Genomic DNA, 21599 nt, shown 5'->3' on the forward strand with positions numbered 1-21599 from the left:
ATCCTGAAGCATACTCACTACTACAAAGCTATACTCATCAAAACAGTATGGAACTGGCATAAAAACAGACACATAGATCAATGGAATAGAATAAAAAACTCAGATATGGACCCACAACTATATGCTCAACTAATCTTTGAGAAAGCAGGAAAAAATATATAATGGATAAAAGAGCTTTTCTTTAACAGATGGTTTTGGGAAAGCTGGACAGCCCCGTGCAGAAGAATAAAATGAAACTGGACCACTTTCTTATACCACACTCAAAAATAAATTCCAAATGGATGAAAGACCAAATATGAGACAGAAAACCATCACAATCCTAGAGGAGAACACAGGCAGCAACCTTTTTTGACCTTGGCTATACCAACTTCTTAATAGACACGTCTCTGGAGACAAGGGAAACAAAAGTAAAAATGAACTACTAGGGCTTCATCAAGAGAAACAGCTTCTGTACAGCTAACAAAACAATAAAAAAACTAACGAGCAAAGTGTTTATCAATCTTAGTAATTCTTTCAAAGAACCAGCTCCTAGTTTTGCTGATCTGTTCTATTGTTTTTTTTTTATTTCTGTATCATCAATTTGTGCTCTAATCTTTATGATTTCTCTTACTCCTCCTGGATTTAGGCTTTATTTGCTGTTCTTTTTCCAGCTCCTTTAGGTGTATGGGTAGATTGTGCATTTGAGACTTTTTGTTTCACAACCAACACCGAAGAAATAAATTTTTAAAATTTATTTATTTTTGAAAGATTTTATTTATTTATTCATGGGAGACACAGAGAATGAGGCAGAGACACTGGCAGAGGGAGAAGCAGGCTCCCTGCAGGGAGCCCAATGCGGGACTCGGTCTCAGACCAGGATCACGTCCTGAGCTGAAGGCAGACGCCCAACCGCTGAGCCACCCAGGTGTCCCAAGAAATACATTTATATGAGAATATTATGAGGGGATCCCTGGGTGGCGCAGCGGTTTGGCGCCTGCCTTTGGCCCAGGGCGCGATCCTGGAGACCCGGGATCGAATCCCACATCGGGCTCCCGGTGCATGGAGCCTGCTTCTCCCTCTGCCTATGTCTCTGCCTCTCTCTCTCTCTGTGACTATCATAAATAAATTAAAAAAAAAGCAAGACCCATCTATTTGCTGTCTAAAAGAGACTCATTAAAAAAAAAAGAATATTATGAGCAATGATATGCCAAAAAATTAGGCAATCTGGAAGAAATGGATGCATTCCTAGAAACATAAACTACCAAAACTGAAACAGGAAGAAATAGAAAATCTGAACAGACCCATAACCAGCAAAGATATTGAAGCAGTAATAAAAAATCTCCCAACAAATTAGAGTCCAGGATGAGATGGCTTCCCAGCGGAATTCTACCAAACATTTAAAGTAGAATTAATACCTATTCTTCTGAAGCTGTTTCAAAAAATAGAAATGGAAGGAAAATGTGCAAACTCATTCTGTGATGCCAGCATTACCTTGATCCCAAAACCAATAAAAAAATCCCACTAAAAAGGAAAATTATAGATCAATATCCCTCATGAATACAGACGCAAAAATTCTCACCAAGATGCTAGTTAATAGGATCCAACAGTGCATTAAAAGGATTATTCACCATGACCAAGTGGGATTTATTCCATGGCTACAAAGGTGGTTCAATACCCACAAATCAATCAGTGTGATACAGCACCATAAAAGAAAGGACAAGAAACGCATGATTCTCTCAATAGATGCAGAGAAAGCATTTGACAATATACAGCATCCTTTCTTGATAAAAACACCATATGTTAATGAAATTGAATTTAAATAAAACCATTTCATGCTCAGGGACTGGAACCAGAAAAGACTCTGAATAGCTAAAGAAATGTTGAAAAAGGGATCCCTGGGTGGGGCAGCGGTTTGGCGCCTGCCTTTGGCCCAGGGCGCGATCCTGGAGACTCGGGATCAAATCCCACGTCGGGCTCCCAGTGCATGGAGCCTGCTTCTCCCTCTGCCTGTGTCTCTGCCTCTCTCTCTCTCTCTCTGTGTGACTATCATGAATAAATAAATTTAAAAAGAAAAAAATTAAAAAAAAAAGAAATGTTGAAAAAGAAAATCAAAGCTGGTGGCATCACAATTCCAGACTTCAAGCTGTATTACAGAGATGTAATCATCAAAACAATATGGTACTGGGGCACCTGGGTGGCTCAGTGGTTGAGTGTCTGCCTTTGGCTCAGGTCGTGATCCTGGGGTCTTGGGATCGAGTCCCACATCGGGCTCCAAGCTGGGAGCCTGCTCCCTCCTCTGCATATGTCTCTCTTTCTGTGTCTCTCATGAATAAAAAATAACAAAAACAAAAACAAAAAACAAAAAACAAAACAAAAAAACCGAGTTCTTTAAAAACAAACAAAAAAACCCCAGTATGGTACTGACCCAAAAACAGACACATAGATCAATGGAACAGAATAGAAAACCCAGAAATGGACCCTCAATTAATCTTCGATAAGGCAGGAAAGAATATCCAATGGAAAAAAGAGTCTCTTCAACAAATGGTGTTGGGAAAATTGGGTAGCCCCATACAGAAGAATGAAACTGGACCATTTCCTCACACCATACACAAAAATAGACTCAAAATGGATGAAAGACTAAATATGAGACAGTAATCCATCAAAGGCAAGGGAAACAAAAGCAAAAATGAACTATTGGGACTTCAAGATAAAAAACTTTTGCACAGCAAAACAGTCGACAAAATTAAAAAACAACCTACAGGATGGGAGAAGATATTTGCAAATGTCTTATCAGATAAATGACTAGTATCCAAAATCTTTAAATAACCTATCAAACTCAACACCCAAAAGCAAATATTCCAGTCAAGAAATGGGCAGAAGACATGAACAGATATTTCTCCCTAAAGAAGACATACAAATGACCAATAGACACATGAAAAAACGCACAACTTATCAGTCCGTACAGGGAAATACAACTCAAAACCAGTGAGATATCACCTCACACCAATCAAAATGGCTAAAATTAACAACTCAGTAAACAACAGATGTTGGCAAGGATGTGAAGAAAGGGGAGCCTTTATGCACTGTTGGTGGGAATGCAAGCTGGTGCAGATATTCTGGAAAACAATATGGAGGTTCCTCAAAAAGTTAAAAATAGAGCTACCCTATGACCCAGCAATTGCACTACTAGGTATTTATCCAAAGGATACAAACATAGTGATTCAAAGGGGGCACATGCACCCCAATGTTTATAGCAGCAATGTCCACAATAGCCAAAATATGGAAAGAGCCCAGATGCCTACCAACAGATGAATGGATAAAGATGTGGTACACACACACACACACACACACACACACACAGGTATATTACTCCGATAAAAAAGAATGAAATCTTGCCATTTGCAACGATGTGCATGGAACTAGAGGGTATTATGCTAAGCAAAATAAGTCAGTCAGAGAAAGACAAATACCATATGATTTCACTGATGTGGAATTTAGGAAACAAAACAGATGAACACAGCGGATAGGAAGGAAAAACAAAATTAGATAAAAACAGGAAGGGACACAAACCATAAGAGACTTTTAAAAAAGATTTTATTTATTTATTTGAGAGAGAGAAAGCACAAGCAGAAGGAGGGGCAGAGGGAGAGGGAGAAGCAGACCCCTCACTGAGCGGGGAGCCCAATGTGGGACTCGGTCTCAAGACCCTGAGATCATGACCTGAGCTGAAGGCAGACGCTTAACCAACTGAGACACCCAGGCACCCCAAGAGACTCTAACTATAGGAAACAAACTGGGTTTGTTGAAGGGGAGATGGGTGGAGGAACGGGGTAATTGGGTGATGGGCATTAAGGAGGGCACTTGATGTAATAAGCATTGGGTGTTATATGCAAGTGATAAATCACTAAATTCTACCTCTGAAACTAGTAATACATTATATGTTAATTAAATTGAATTTAAATAAAAAGTTTTAAAAAAGAAGAAAGGAGAGGGAAACCTTGAACAAAAACAAAAATAAAACAACAAAAACCTCAAAATAAATGTAGTATCTGATTAAAATAAGACTTTTTCCAATTTGTAGACTTCTGTGACTTTCTTATTTTCAACTTGAATTTAAGATCTTCTTAAATGTGCTAAGGGCAAGGAAGCTCTGAGGAGCAATTGCTTTAGTGTTTTTAATTTGACCATACAATTCAAAACAAGTAAACAGTAATTGGTATCAATGCACAAGAATGCTCTCTGGAATGCTATAATTGATCCACACATTCATGTGTACACACAGAATAATCCTGGAACAAAGTTAATTTTATTTATTTTCATATGTCATTATATATACTTTTCAAAAGTTGTGACTTTGCCTCTGTGAGACTTTTATATTAAAAAAATACCTGCTATAAGTGTTAGCTAATTAATGAGGTGGTTGACTAGGTTTTTAAACGAATGTTGTTAAATGCCTTAGCTTTTATTAATTGCACGGGCCCCTAAAAAAAAGAGTAATTGAAAATTTAATTACATCAATGTTTTTCTTGAAAGAACTGAGGCTTATTAAACTTTAAATGTTCAAACATTTAAGCATCTATTGAAATACCAATAGCAATAAACAATGTGCAGTTCTAAATACTAATTAAACAAACTCTAAATCACCATAAAGCAAAGCTGAATTTTAAGTAACTTTTATGTTTTAAGTGCTCTTCTCTACTCTTGCGTAAAGAAGATTAACCACTTCACTACTGACCACTGCAGCAGCCTTGCAGGCATCTCCTAAGATGCTGTGGCAACTGTGGGACGTGGACCAAGAAAGGGAGACTAATCATTCAACCTGGAACACTTTGCTAATGTCACACTGCTACTCTTTGGAGACTTGTTTTTGCACCTAATTTCTCTTTTAACCACTAGAAGAGAATATGAAAGTATACAGATATGAATTTGTATATTTGATGGTTTGGGTTAAAAATACCCCTTCTTGGGGCAGACCCGGTGGCACAGTGGTTTAGCGCTGCCTGCAGCCCAGGGTGTGATCCTGGAGACCCCGGATCGATCCCACATCTGGCTCCCTGCATGGAGCCTGCTTCTCCCTCTGCCTGTGTCTCTGCCTCTCTCTTTCTCTCTCTGTGTTGCTCATGAATAAATGAATAAAATCTTAAAAAAATACCCCTTCTTTTGGAAAAATAACATTTATTAGGTTTTATTTTATTTTAAGATTTTATTCATTTATTCATGAGAGACACACAGAAAGAGGCAGAGAGACACAGGCAGAGAGAGAAGCAGGTTCCCTGCAGGGAGAGCTGGATGTGGGACTCAATCCCAAGACCCCAGGATCACAACCTCAGCCGAAGGCAGACACTCAACCACTAAGCCACCCAGATGCCCCAGGTTTTATTTTTAAATGTAAAATGTATATATCTCACCACCCAGATGTCTCTCTCTCTCTCTCTCTCTTTTTCTTAAAGATTTTATTTATTTATTTGAGAGACACAGAGAGCATGTATGTGCATGTGAGAGCAGGAGAAGAGGAAGAGAATCTCAAGCAGACTCCTTACTGAGCTTGGAGCCTGAGGTGGGGTTTAATCCCATGACCCTGAGATCATGACTTGAGTGTGGACTTAGATGGTTAACCGTGGGAAGAAAGGGGACCAGAGAGGAGTGGGCTGTGCAAACAAATTGTTCCATATTTCTGAGGTTTTGGATGAAAACTGAGCTGTGCATTCATAGAGTGAAAATGTACAAAGCTGGGGAAAAGCCAGTTACCAAGGAATGATAAGCTGAACAACTAGTGGTGTTCATATAACCTCCTTATAACATTGAGAGACATTATAATGCCAAGACCAACAAGTGGAGAAACGCTGTGGAGCAGCAGAGCACTCTAGAGGTACCAGGAAGGCCGTGCGTTAGGAGAAAGCTAAACTAGCCCTAGAGTAAGGCTACTGTAGATCTCTCTCTCAACAAAGCTTAAAAGGAAGGCTTGGTAGAATCAGACTTACTCGCAAATAACTATCTGCTAAATAAAACTCAACACACTTAAAAGAAGACAAGAAAATCCAGGCATTCACAAAAACTGGGATCTGATTAAAACACACACACACACACACACACACACACACACACACACACACACCACTACCGGTTATTAGAAACAGGAAAAGATAACAAAACCAGGACAAAAATCAGTCAACAGAAATAGATTCTGAAATATGCAGGAGACAGAATTAGCAGACAAGGACTTTAAAAATAACTATTATAAATATGTTTAAGGATTTAAGGACAAAATAATTCTAAAGAGGAAAAGACCAGAAGATACAAAAAGAATAAAACACAACTCGCAGAGTTGAAGAGGACAATATTTTAATCAGAAAGACTCACTGGAAACTATCTAACCTGCAGCACATTGGAAAAAGCCTCCGAGACATGAAGGACAATAGCAAGTAGTCAGACATAGATGCAGTTCATATCCCAGAGCAGAGAGGAAGAGGAGAAAAAAAATACAAAGACATCGTGGCCAAAATTTTCCCACAGATCCAAGAAACTCAAAACCTCCCAAACAGAATACACACTTGTTGGCTGTGACAAAGCAAGCTGCTGTGTTACAAGGGGCCCTCTGGAGACATGCATGTGGCAAGGAACTGAAGGAAGTGTCCAGCCAACAGCCAACAAGAAACTGAGGCCCACAGTCCTCCAGCTCATGAGGAACTGAACTCTGCCAACAACCATAGGGGCAGAAGGGACATGTTGGGGTGATGATAGAGATATTCTAAATGTGGATTACGGCATTGATTCTGTATGTGCACACATTCCCAGGCCCGGACACTGATGCATTTTCAGTGTCCGGGCCTGGGAATGAGTACACTGGGCCATGTGTAAATGATGCCTTAATAAAGGTGATTTCAAACATGGCCCAAAAACTCAAACGGTACTTAACAGAAAGATATACAATGGAAAGTAAATGCCTTCTTCCCTACTCGCCACCCACTGCCCGTCTCTGCCTTCTCACCTGTCAGGAACTGTTGTCTGTGTTTATTCTGTATCTATTTAGAAATATATTTGCATGTCGTAAGTGCATATGTATTTAAGTATTTTTTCTTTTCATGAAAGAGATCGTTTTCTTCATTCTGTATTTCTGCCTTACTTTATTACCTGTCTTGTAAGTCTTTTCACAAAGATTTCTGGAGAGCCCGAGTCAGCTACATTAAGTTCCGGAGATACGGTACTGAGAAAAAGACACTGCTTCTACCTGCATGGTGGTTATATTGCAGTAGGGAAGGAAGCTAACAGGTAAACAGAAGCCCAAGGAGAGAAATTGTGAAACAAAGAGCAGCCATAAGTCCAACTTTACTAGGGTATGCCCAACAATTTGCTACGGTGATTTTATCAGTTTATATTGCCCTCGCAATTGCATGAGAATCGCCATCGTTCCACATCCTGAGCACTATTTGGTATTATCAATTATTTATCCTTTATTTTATGTCTCCTTTTTTTTTTTTTTTTTTCTTTTTTTTTTTTAATTTTTATTTATTTATGATAGTCACAGAGAGAGAGAGAGGCGCAGAGACACAGGCAGAGGGAGAAGCAGGCTCCATGCACCGGGAGCCCGATGTGGGATTCGATCCCGGGTCTCCAGGATCACGCCCTGGGCCAAAGGCAGGCGCCAAACCTCTGCGCCACCCAGGGATCCCTATTTTATGTCTCCTTGATTACAAATGAGGTCAAGTACCTTTTGGTTTGTGTATTAGCCATTTGGATACCTCATTTTGCAAAGCACCTATTTCTCTTGTGCATCTTTTGGGTTATTTTGTCTTTTTAATTGATTTTTGGGGGGAACTCACTATATATTTGCATATTAATTCTTTTAAATGCTGATATTTGCAGCATGCCAATATGTTATGAACACAAATTTATATTTTAATAAAGGTCACTTTATTCATCTTTTCTTCTATAGCTAGTGGGTGTTTTGTATCCTCAGAAAATCTTTCCTATTCCAAAATCATGAAGATGTTCTCTTATAGTCTGACAATCTTACTGTGTCCACATTTAGAACTGTAATCCATTTGAAATTGGTTTGTGTGTGCATGCACACACACACACATCTGTGTGTAAGGTATAAGGTAGGACATACAAGTTTTCCAAAGCATTTACCAAAAAGGTGTCCTTTCCCACACTGTTCTTCATCTGTGTATATGCAGAATTGTTTCTGGGCCCTTGAGTCTGTTGCACTGGTCTTGTTGTCTATTTCCTGTGCTAATACCACACTCTCTTAATAACTGTAGTTGCACAATCTTGATACCTGTGAAAGCAAAGACTTGAAGTGCCTGGGTGGCTCGATATGTTAAGCATCTCCCTTTTGCTCAGGTCATGATCCCAGGGTCCTAGGATTGAGCTCCGCATCCGGCTCCATGCTCAGTGGGGAGTCTGCTTCTCTCTTTCCTCCCTGGCTCATGCTTTCTGTCGCTATCTCTGTCTCTCTCTCAAATAAATAAATAAAATCTTTAAAAAATTTAAAAAAAGAAAAGATTTCTAGTGGTTCTTTGTTGTCAAATGGTTACCATTACTGACAATACATGTATTTTAGAAACAACTTGTCAAATTCCACAAGATTTTGACTTGGATGGAATTGAATCTGAAGATAAACTTGAGGAGAACTGACAAAAAATAATGAGTCTTCTGATCAATGCCTATCCTTTTTATTCCAACTTTCTTAATTTTTTTCAGTAGCAATTTAGAGTTTTCTACATAGAGATTTTGCCCATCTTTTATTAGATACACTTTTAGTTTCTTGATACTATTGTAAATGGTTTTCACATCATTGTAAATGGTTTCTTGTTTTTTAACTTCATCTTGTGTTTATTATTGATATGTAGAGATACAATTGATTTTTGTATACTGATTTTATTAGAGCAGCATTGAAAAATTCATTTATTAATTCTAGGATTATTTGTGGATTCTTTTGACTTCTTTATACAGTCATTATCCTTGAATAAAGTCAGAGTTAATTCTTTCCTTTTAATTCTATGCCATTTGTTTTTCTTGCCTAGTTTTACTGGTTAAGACTTCTGATATAATGTTGAATAGAAGTGGGGATAAGAAGCATTATTGTTCCTGAGGGGGAGGAACTAGCAATCCAGGACATCTTTTTTTTTTTTTTTTTTTTTTTTTTTTAATGTAGGCCCCACATCTAGCATGGAGCCCAGCAAGGGACCTGAACTCATGACCTTGAGATCGAGACCTGAGCTGAGATCAGGAGTCGGACGCTTAATCAGCTGAGCTGCCCAGGAGCCCCTCAATCCAGGAACATTTTAATCCAGTTTCAGGAACTGAGATATTTCTGGATCACATAGAGAATGGGAGATTGAGCTTAGGCAGTTTAACTTCTCCTTTGTCCTTTTTCTTGGGACTGAGCCCTTTACAGGTTTTACCATGGTTTCCTGTTATGCTGGGTTCTGGATTCCTACTTCTGCACCTTTAGCACCTTGAGGTTGTCAAACATACTACTCAGCCTCTTAGAAGCAGGCAAATGAACTTGGGGGAAAGTGACTTCAAATGCCTTGGTCAGGTCTGTGCATTACTGAATACATACACATACATACACATACACAAGTATATCTGTAGGGTAAAATTCTATAAGTGAAGCTGCTCTATTAAAGAGTTTTTATGTCTGTATATTTGACATACATGCATCTGTAGAATAAAATTCTCTTGGAAATAAATGAAAACCATCCAAATGAGAACAGAAGCCATTTATTGAGAATTTGCTGTAGCAAGGGACTCAGGTACCATCACTTTCATCTAGCAGAGACTTCAAGGCAAGTCAGGGAGTAGGAAAGCTTTACAGTGAAAAAAAGGGAAGGTTTCAGTTATTTTCTGACTACAGGATATTGACTTGGGAAAGCTGAAGGCCGGCTAACTAGAAGCAGGGCACCTTCTGGGGCTGATTTGGAGAGCACAGTTGGCTTTTCCTGCTTGGTCCTGATTTGGAAACTACGGGCAAAAATCGGGAGGCTGGCAGGTGTTGATCAAATCTTGATCATTCTGGGCCAGTTACTACAGAGGCTGTGATTTTGTTTCCTGGACTGCTATAGAGTCTGTGGTTTGGTTTTCTGAGATGGTTGCTGCAGAGATTGTGGTTTGGCTTCATGAGCTTATGTGGGTCTGACCACTGTTCATTTATATATTCAGTCTCATCCTAAAACTGATGTGGCTGTACCAAAGAATATATACATTCAACATTTTGCCTAACTTAGTAAAAGTTGTATCAATTTATAGGTCTCCTAGAAATGCATGATAATTTGCTCTAACGCAGCAGGCTTTCCTTTTGAACTTTACTCATCAAATCGGTAAAAATTTGTATCACATTATGCCTTTCATTTGCTTTTGTATAAGATTGGGTGTCTAATCGTATATTTATGAGTCATTTGTGTTTCCTTTCCAGAGGACTATCTTTCCCTGTGTTTTGGACATTTTTATAGTGAATTGTTGGTCTTTTTTCCCATTGATTTATAGGTACTTATGATATATAAAGGAAGTTGGTCTTTTGAATGTTAATAAAAATTGTAGATATCTTTCCCAGATTGTTGTCCTTTGATCTTGTTTTTGATTTCTAAAATTTTTATGTAGCTAAATTTATCACTTTTTTTAATGAATGGTTTCTGGGGTTTCTGTCCAAGAAGGCCGTGTTTTCTCTGAGATTAAAACACACACACATACCAACCATGCCAAGTAGTTTTATTTATTAAGTACAATCTGGGGATACTGTTTTTTAACTAAAACGCTGTCTTATTGTTTACTGAGTGGCAACTTGATAAAGTATAACGAATCTTTAAATCCTCAGTGAAACTGAGACTTCTTCACATCCTCAGAATTTGGAAGTATTCTCCAGGCAGGGAGGCTGTTGCACAGATGCCCACAGGCACAATTTTTGAAAAGTACAGGAGTCAAGAGCCCAAAAGTTTCCACAAAGCCCAAGATTCTGGTCTCCTTAGGAAGTCCCATCCCCGAACCTCCACCGCCCCACCTTTTCCTCCCAGCACATTCCATGTCCAGGGCAAGTCCTCAGTTTATCGTTGGGAAGATCTCTTCTTGAAATCTTTTCATCGTCTTGGCCATCACTGGGGCAATTTTTCTTGGCGGGTTTCCCGCTGCTGACCACCACGCCCAGTGGGCACTGCCGGAGCTCCGGCAGTCACAGGCCGGCTCCTTGGTGAAGAGTTCAAGCTGTTGCTGAACAGGGGTATGGTGCTGGCTTGATGAGCTGCTGCTCCTTTCAGAATTCTGGCCCCCTCAAACATCAGAAGGGGGCTGGGCCACACGGTTGAGAAGGACCAGCTTTGCCCATCAGCCTTTGGGCTTATTGGCAGGTGCAGCCCCGATATTCGTTGTCAGTACATAGCTGCCGTTCTCGGGCATCCTGAGGCCGCACGTATGTCTCCCATTGCGCCTCATGCTCTTCTAGACCCTCTTAGAGTTTTGGTGACAATGAATTTTCTATAATCTATGTTTCTCCAACTAGTACATGATTGTATTTATGCAATATAGCTGATGGGCATAAAGTCTCCAAAATGGGTTCAAGGACAGAATGTGTGACTCCTTCTACTTCAACGATAGAGGTGTTTTTAAGTACCCAGGTCCACTGTTGGTACAAGATTGTCATTTTGTGGAGATAGGCACACTGGGAACCAGAAGACATTTGCATCTTAGAATTCATTCAGTGTCCAGGAAACCCAGCTGCTTCTGCTCCCTGGGGTGAAGACAGTGCTTCTTGCTTTGGTTGGAAGGAGGGTGGTCAACCCAAAGCAGAAGTGGTGGGTGACTGGCCTGTACTCCAGGTAGTGGCAGCTCTGGCAACACCAGTGGGGACCTCTTTCAGCTTGGCTGATGGGGCTCCAGACTACTGCAGCTTCTGGACTCGATTTTGTTCACCTTAGGTAACCTCTGGCCCGAGTCCAAGTTTTCACGAGTGCTTTTAGAATCTTTTTTTTAAGTCCTTTTTCTCCGAGTGCAGTAGCTGAAGTTTTCACGATCTTTTGCTTCTTCCTCCCCACCCCCCCTTCCGGGACCAGACATAGTTAAGTTTGCCTCCAAAGGCAAGTTGGGTGGCTCCACATCATCATGCAGATCTGCCTCCACTTCATGGAGGGAGCCCACTGACTTTCTATCCACATTAGAAGTTTTAATTTTCCCTTCCTGAGTCCTTGGGTTGTTAGAACTTTTGTCTTTCACCTTGGGCAACAGACCTCCTGCCTACTTTCCTAACGTCTAAGCCGTCTAGACTTTGCTTGTTTTTGTCTGATTTGGTTTTCTGGAGCCGTGCGCTTTTATTTTTTAAGGCAATCTGAAGCAACCTCTCATGGAGGTGAAAACTTAAGGATGCAGTGATCTTCTTTCTTTCTTTCTTGACATCCCTGCAGAGGGCATTTCTTCTTTGTGTTATCTCAGGATGGAGGTTTTGGGCTTTCCTCCCTGGTGTGACTTCTGGGTGACCAAAGCATTGGACTTCTCCCATCTTTCGTACCCATTAGGAGTTTGTCCTTTTGGAAAGATTGATGCCCCTTCCCCTTGGAGCCACCAAGGTGTTGTTCTTGCCTGGGGCAACCCCTCCACCCTCCTTTTCCTGAGGGGCATCAGAGTGGTTTTCTTTAGGCCTCTGGCATGCAACGTGGGCCTGCTTGGGGCGTCTGTGCAAATCCCCAGACAGTACCTGGGGACCCGCAGATGACGGAGGGGACCTCTTGGAACCAGAAGGTTCCTGCTTTGAGGACTACACTGGAGCAACACTGTGGCTCTTCCTTGTTTCCTCTCACACAACTTTGGGACACTGTGTGGGGCCTGTGGAGCTTGGAGGCTTTTCTGCATTTTTCTTCTGTCTGTGCTCAGGGCAGTCCAATGGGCCGCTGGAGGCTTTGCAGGGTTGAGGGAAGTTTCCCTCCATTCTGGCCTCATGAATAGTGGTTCCAGGGCACTTTGGGGAATCCTCCAAGTAGGGCTCAGGGTCTGATCCACGGGATCTAATCCACGGGAGTCAACTTCTTCTCCTGGATCACAGCCCTGGCTGGGCTGAGGATGTGCTAGTGTCTGTGCAGGCAAGTCCTGCTGCCCTGGGCCAGGTGGATGGTCTCAGTCTCCTCAAATCTTGCTGCAGCTTCCGTAGGTGGAGGCTGGTGGCTGGGCACCTCCACAGATCCAGCATGAGTGGGTGTCCCGATCTCACCACCACCGCCCGAGCCCAGCTTGCATTGTGCCTCCTGCCTCGGGTGGGCCTGGCACCGGACCGGTGCGCTCAGGGGAGCTGGGTCTGCGGCCTGGGTGCTCCCGGCAACACGGCTTCTGGTCCTCGGGGTGTGGAGCCACTGCAGCGTGCAGCCCTGGGGGAAGGAGGCAGTCTGACCAGATCCTAGCCCCAGAAGCATTCCACCCACCCTCTGCTGGGGGGCTGTGAGCAGCACTGCCTCAATGAACAGAACTCCTGTGGGTGGTTCCTGGGCCTCCCCACCCTGCCTGGGTCCTGACAATCATCAGTGACCAACCTAGTGCCTTGTGCTTGCTGTTGACTATCTTAATTGTAACCTCGACTTAACCCAACAAAATGAGTTGTAGTCCCCGTTTTATGGCTGAGCAAACTAAGACTTACAGAGATTAAATTAACTTGCATGAGGTCACATAACAGAGAGAAGCTGTAATCTGAATCTAAGTAGCTTAGGTCTAAGGTGGAAGAATTGAGGCCTAGAGACAGGAAAGATTAGTCTAAAGTTGAACACTTTAGCCCCGTGAGGATGGTAACAGTTCCTACATCTGGCTTGTCCCCAAAGCAGTGTATGACATTCAAATACATTCTTGAATGAATGAATACCATTTGCTCTGACCACCTGAACATCCACAATAGGGCCTGAGTCATGTCAGCCTGGGCACCAGCCCCCCTCCCCAGCCCAATTATCCTTGGAAGCACTTGCCCTTCTCTTAGAAGGACTACATTTTATTATTACTATTATTACCACTAAAAACAATCACTTAATAGTCTTAACTTAAAATGGCAGCATCGATTACAGCTCCTTTGATTAGGTCAGACCTGATTAGGTGCTAGTTAGATCTCCAGGAATGCATCTGGACAGACCTCTTGCCCAAATCAGGAGAGTTCCATCATTGCTCTTCCTTCATTTTTTTTTTATTTATTTATGATAGTCATCACAGAGAGAGAGAGAGAGAGAGAGAGAGAGGCAGAGACACAGGCAGAGGGAGGAGCAGGCTCCATGCACCGGGAGCCCGATGTGGGATTCGATCCCGGGTCTCCAGGATCGCGCCCTGGGCCAAAGACAGGCGCTAAACCGCTGCGCCACCCAGGGATCCCCCTTCATTTTTTTATATTTAAATTTTTAAATCTGTTGAAATTTCTATAAGTATACATTGTGAGGTATTATTCAACTTTTCCCTCAATTCTTTCCAGTTGTCTAAACATTATTTAATTTATATAGTAGCCTATATTTTCCCCATTATTCTAGGTTTGAAGAATATCCCAAGTCTCAGAATTTATTAGATTTAAGAATTCCTGACAGTTATTATTGTTTTTGATATTCTCAGTAGTATCAATGGGCAGTCCTAATATCACATGATTACTTCCTTAATCATAAATCAAGTTTAAAGAAATGATAGGTAACAAAGGGAATAAGTAAAATAAAAAACACCACATTCCCACAACCCAGAAACACTAAGGTGTTAACCAAAGTATATGGGCAGACACTCTTCCAGAACCTTTTCTATGTGTGTATATACAGATATACGCACACATGCATATGTTTTATCAAAATGAAGTCATATTAAGTACTGTTCTTTAGCCAACTGGTTCTCTCTAACCAGGATCATGCATTGTATCTGGCTGTTGTATCCTCATGTCTCTCTGACTCAGCACAGCTTCACCTACCCCCACCTTCTCTATTTTTTTTTTTTTATTTTTAACGACACCAAGTTGTTTAAGAAACCATCAGAATTGTTCTCCAGAATACCTCCCCTTCTAGATTTGTCTGATTGCTTCCTTGAGGTCTCACCTGCTACTCTTTCTCTGGTGAATGAGGAGCTGGTTCTAAAGGCTTGCTGGATTTCAGTTAAGTCCTTTGATTTACCTCATAGGCGATACCACAAACTTCACCTTGCGCACATCAGGGGACTGATAACATGTATGACAGCAGCCTCATCTCCCTATGATGCAGCTCTGCTATAAACAGAAAGTAGGCGGCATAAGCATGATCTTTTGAAAAAAAACACAAATATCATAATTCCATAATCTAGATCAGTGTTGAATAACAATGGCATGGTATGGAAAATCTCCTGTGTCAGTAGACTTTATACTTCTCTGAAATCCCAAGTTCCATAACCGGTTCAGGATTAACAACAAATGCCTCCTCTCATGGAACAGTATTCCTGAGCATAGCTGACCAGCTCTGACTTTTTTTTGTTAAGATTTTATTTATTTATTCAGGAGAGACACACAGAGAGAGGCAGAGACATAGGCAGAGGGAGAAGCAGGCTCCCTGTGGGGAGCTTGATGTGGGACTTGATCCCAGGACCCCGGGATCATGACCTGAGCCCAAAGCAGATGCTCAACCGCTGAGCCACTCAGGTGCCCCTGACCAGTTCTGACTTTATATTAAATACAATAAGTGCCTTTCCTGGATCTGTAGCCACTTTTTTTGGTAGTTCTAGTGCTTTGTCAAGTTGTACAGCATTTGAAACTTAGGAAGTTTCCTGGTAGAACCAGGAGGTAATCAGGAAACAAACAAAAAAACAAATTAGAACTGATGGGTATATATTCAAGCTTTTAAGTGAATATTAGATGCAGGGACTGTAAAATAGAACTATAATAAAAACATTTGAGAGAAGAAATGTGTCCTTTTTAACTGTTTGTTTTTGAGATGGAAAGCTTAATGCAAAATTTGGATCTTATTACAGAAATTGAAACGAGCTCATGCAAATTAATCTCCATTGCACCCGTAAAAAAGAAATTAAAAGCGCTAATGTTGCATGTGGTGTATATACAGTAACATTTCCTAAATATCTTCTGGGTGTAAAACTAGGGATGATATTCAATGCTTCCTTTTCCTCAGGCTACAGTATCATAGGATTCAATTTTGAATTTGATAATGGAGGCATTTTTGTTGCACAATTGCCCACAAAGGAAATGAAGAAGAAAACAGCCAGATCATTGAAGCAGAGACAAATGAGATACTGCAGTTAGATGTTCACTTCTGGACCTCCTTTCTTTGGTAGACAGAAATTAATTGAGCATCTAATTGTGTCCATTTCAGGGGCACACCATCCTTTACAGTTTAAATTGACCGTATGTTGGTGGCCCATTCTTAGTTTTTTCATTGAGAAGACAACTCTCTATGCTAATTTGAATGGCATGAGTGTAAAGACGTTGAAGATCCAGTAAACTTTACACCCTTAATTAACAAATTCATGAGACCACATTCTGTGTTTCAAGTAAATAGCACATCTTAAATATTTAGCATGAAGTATTTGAATAGTATATTCTTACTTCTTATTTCTATTCTTACTAAATTCTGAATTCGCATCAAAGTCGTTTCAAAGAAAGAGCTGAAGTATTATTTTAAGGCCCAGAGCTCCCAAGTACAAGCTGTTTTGCCATGTGCTTGGTACAGAATTCTAAATCACTAAACCAATGGGTGGCCTTCAATCCCCATTGCCTGTCATAGACACCAGGACTATTTGCCAAACTTTGTGATTCCAGCCAAAACCCCCCAGAAATACTGTTCACTGGAGTTGGGAGAGCTACCATTTTCTAGGAATGTAATCAGACCCCTGGAAAAGCCTCTCTGATAGGTTATTTATATTCTTTGAAGAATATGGTCAACTTTTCCCAGATCAGCCTAAGGATCCAGAGGTGCCTCCCCCCACCAAGAATGAGAGCTTGGCCTTCTCTTCATGCTGCTCTACAGTGAGTTCACCCGGTTGGCTTTGGGTGACTTTGTATGGATCCTTCCCTCCCAGTGAAGGAGAACACTGCCCTGCACCCCATACCTCCCGAGGATGGAGCAGAAAACCTGATGTCAGAGTGGCTCTTTGCCAAGGTGGTGGATGTAATTCCTTGACCTAGAGATTTTCCGATCTGTGAACAGCTGAACTCAAGTTGAGGTTTTGTTTGCTTTTTACTTGCCAACATTAAATTTAAACAATTCAAAAGTATACGGATTGACACTTATATTGCTATGGCCCTGTCCCTTTCCTCTACCCAGAGGTAATTACATATATGGGTTTTTACTCCTTACTTTTTCTGAGTGAAAGATTGTGGACGTGTATTTCTGTGGCTTTCCACTTCATAATATGTCTTAGAATTAGTTAGATCTATATATGCTGAAATAGAAAGATTTTCAAGACATATTTTTAAGTGGAGGGGAAAAAAAAGCAAAAGCAAGATGCCCAACAGTGTAAACAAAATGATTCCACTTTTGTAAATTCTAAAAGAGTTGTGCATACATATGTTGATATATTCATAATCCCTTTCTGAACTATTACATGAAAAATTAAAAATAGTGGATAGAATGAAGAGTCTTTTAAAACTGTGCTATTTGAAGTTATTCTTTGTCAAATTTAATTCAAGCTTGTATTTTAAACTTTCTTTCCCTGAGTAGCACAATATTTGGCGGGGGGAGGGGGGGGGAAGCAGTGAATGAATGGAGAGAAAATGCGATGTCTTCAGAATCTTTCCTCATCAGTGTATATAGAGATCCACCTCATTCTTCTTACTGGTGCATTGCTTTCCACAGTGAGCTTGTGCCATGACTTATTTAACCACTAATGGACATTTATAGCCTATTTCTACTTTTTTTTAAATACAAATAATGCTGTATTAAACATCCTTGAACATTAATCATTGTGCATACATGGACTATTTCTATAACATAGTATAATTGATCTTCTATAGTGTAAATTGCTGAGAGTGGAATTGCTGGGTCACACAAGTACATGCATTTTTCATGTTGATAGATTTTGCCAGTTTGCCCTATAAAAGGGTTGTACTAGTTTACATTTCCACCAGTTATATCTGAGTGCCTATTCTTTCACACCTTGCCAGGCCTTGCTGTTATCTGGATAACACTTTCAAAATTTCTGCATTTAAAGAAATTTGGGATTCTTACTGAAAACAGCTTATTTTTGTCCATTGAACTGAAGAATTATTAATAATACTCAAGGTGGTCTCTTCAACTTTTATGTGCATGGCCAATGATGACAAAACCAGAAAGAAAAGGTATACAGTAAAGGGAAATGAAAGCCCTCTAGGGGTTTTGCATCTCCTCCTCTGTCTGGCAAAGGTCGCCTTGCTCACGCAGCCGACTGAGCTCGCTTGCTCTGGCTAAGTCATCAGAGCACTTAAAGGCGCGCCTCTGGCAGACCAGCTGGCCCACTGTGGGACCAGGCTCTGCATCAGGGTGGTGGGCCGGCTCTCACAGTGCTGTGGGTGATCCACAGCTCTTCCTTCCCACCCTTTCCATTTTGAGTCACTCCAAAATGTTGCATGAAATGACTTCTACTTTCAGTCAGATCATTTGTTTCATGTATCAGGGTACAAAAGTGATTCAAATTATTTACATTCATTTTAGCCTTCTTTTCTCTACCTCTCCCCATTTGTTTTTGGCATTTTAAAACAGCCTGATTCGAGATATAATTCACATACCATGCAACTCACCCCAAGTCTTTTTACAGAGATACACAACCCTCACCACTTTTTCAGAACCTCAGAACGTTTTCACTACCCCCCAAAAGAAACTCTGTACCCCCTAACTGTTACCTGTTGCCAGTCTTCCATCCTCCCCTGCCCTCCCATCCCCTTTCCTTCTTTTTCTTTTCTCTGAACTCTATACCCGGTGTGAGGCTTGAACTCACAACACTGAGATCAAGAGTCGCACGCTCCACCCACTGAACCAGCCAGGTGCCCCTCTCCCATCCCCTTTTAAAACCATCTCTCCCAAGATCTTTTTCTGTGCCCCTAGTAAGTTTTCTGGCTCTTCCCAGACCCCCATCTTCAGGAAATTCAGAACTATCAGCCAAACCCAGTGCAGGGTATACAGTCCTCAGGACCAAAGTAAAACGCTCCCTACCTAATTCTTCTCAGCATCCTACTCAGAACATGTACACCTGAGCATGTTTAGAGTAAGAAGAAGCGCCTGCTTCCAGAGTGAAGGATGGAGAGACTCTGAAATGCATGAACAAAGCAACTAACAGCTGTTGAGCACTCGCTGATCACTGACCCTGCTATGGGCACAGCACCCCACAGTTTGCAAAACACTGTCCAGTTGGAAACAGCACTAGTCAGTGTCCAGTGAAGTCCTTCTGAGAACAGACGTGGCTTTTGTGGCTTTTTAATTCAAATCTTTTTGTTCTGGAAGATCTCTATGTACAAATGAAATGGATCAGCTTCATTCACAGCCAGACTGTAACCATTGAGAAATTTAAAAAGCATGACCTCTAATGAAGCACACCACTCCTGGTGCAGCAGACAGACTAACTTTTTGAAAGAAGGCCAGACAGTAATTGCTTTGAAATGGCCACTAAAATGGTGGGATTTTAGATTTAAGGGGTTGTAAGAGACAGCATTCACGTGTTACTGTGTAACGTCAGCTAAGAAAGACTATCTGGTAACCACCATTGTTTGATTCTAGCAAATTTGGCACGCAGTTTTTGGCAAGTTAAAATAGTAGCTTCTCTCTGGTCTGTGGCTAATGTGCAGGGGTGGGAGTGGAGATTGATGAGGAGGGGGTGAATGCAGGGATATGACTGGGGGGGTGCTTCTGATCTCAACTCTTCAGGCTTTTGAGCAAATCCCTTAGTTTATCTGGATCTCAGGTTCCTGAGACTCAATGATCTCCCAGTACCTTCTAGACTCTTAAAATTTTGAGCCAAAACCCCAAGTGTGATCTTGAGAATTTGTATAGTTAGAAACATAACCTATCAATTTTATTACTGCATATTTAACAAGTGGTTATATTTTTATTTTGGGAACTTGATCTGGACTGAATTTTTTGATGATTATCATCACGTGCCAACAAATAATAATTTGGAACTAATCTGGATTTCATAAGGTGCTTCCCCTCCTAATACACTAGATGGCACTACAGGCAAGGCAAATCAAATTCTAGAAGGGGGAGGAGGGTAGGTTTTGACTACTAAAGTCAAAGTTACTAACTATGGTAAATTCGAAAGGTTTCAGTCTTTATTAAAAGTTCTTGTGTCAACATCTTCGGAAAGATGAGCGAACATTGCCAGTGTTGAATGTCATTTTGGGTAGTGGCTTCAAAGCTACTGTTACTGTGACCAGCTGTGAGACATTGTAGATTGGGATCCAATGCCTATACACACATGGTAAGGCAACAGGAGTTCCACAGAGCAATCCTAAGCCTTCTTCCCTGTCACATATTCTGAGACAACTCTATTGCGTTAAAGGGAAGGAAGCCTCGGGGGAATGGGAATGGGGGGGGGCAGGGGGTGTCAGTGACTCAGTACCTATCTATTTAATGGTGAGGAATATGATATGAGGGGCCTTTATTTTATATATTTTTTAAGATTTTATTTATTCATGAAAGAGAGAGAGAGAGAGGCAGAGACATAGGCAGAGGGAGAAGCAGGCTCCATTCAGGGAGCCCGATGGGGGACTCGATCCTGGTCTCCAGGATCACAACCTGAGCCGAAGGCTTATGCTTAACCGCTGAGCCACCCAGGAATCCCTATGAGGGGCCTCGAGAGGTGTGCTGCTGTTTGAAAATTAGCAATAAGTATGCACAAAAGTAACCAAGCTAAAAAAAAATATATGAGGCAATTATTCATTCCAAGGAAAATTTATGGAAATGGAAAAGAACTTTCTGACTCAGCAGTGAACATTGTTTACATGGTTACAATAATATAATCGCTGAATATTGATATAAGTGTAAGGGGAGGGGAAGGTGGGACGATGGATGACAGCTTAGTTCTCCTCTACCTTAACAGGACGTGACTAGTTAATACCTAATGTTCACATATCATGGAGCACTGGTATGTTTAGAAATATGGAGGTGACTATCAGAATAAACAACAAATGTAGTGAAGGTTATTGCCCCTAGGGAGTGAGTAGGGGGATGGGGTAGCCAAGTGGGGCAGAGGACTATTGTTTTTTCTTTAAAAATGTATAGTGCTATTATTCAACCTTAAAAAGGAAGCAAATTTGGACACATATTGCAACACGATGAACCCTGATGACATGCTCAGTGAAATAAACTAGACACCAAAGGACAAATGCTACTATGAGTCTCCTTCCATGGGGTACCTAGTGGAGGCAAAGTCATAGAGATAGAAAGTAAAAGGCTGAAGACATTATAGTTTAATGAATACAAAGTTTCAATTGGGAGAAATAAAAAAGCTCTGAAGACGGGTGGTGGTGATGGTTGCACAACAGTAGAAATGTGCTTAATGCCCCCAAACTCTATGTACAAATGGGGGAAATGGTACATTTTATGTTACGTGTGTTTCAGCACAATAAAAAAGCAATGTAAGAAGAACCATAACTTATAGTAGTGTTTGATTTTTAAATAACTGAATGCCTCTTTTCATTTCATTACATCAATTTTTTTAAAGATTTTATTTATCCATTCATG

General features: G+C 41.0%; 1 protein-coding gene across 9 annotated transcripts in view; it reads left to right on the forward strand.

The window, feature by feature from the left end:
• Window positions 1-21599, forward strand: part of KATNAL2 (katanin catalytic subunit A1 like 2) — a 115341-nt gene that overhangs the window by 18943 nt on the left and 74799 nt on the right. The gene's annotated exons all lie outside the window — the stretch shown is intronic.

This window comes from Canis lupus, chromosome 6 (genome assembly GCF_048164855.1).
Source record: "Canis lupus baileyi chromosome 6, mCanLup2.hap1, whole genome shotgun sequence".
Lineage (NCBI taxonomy): Eukaryota > Metazoa > Chordata > Mammalia > Carnivora > Canidae > Canis > Canis lupus.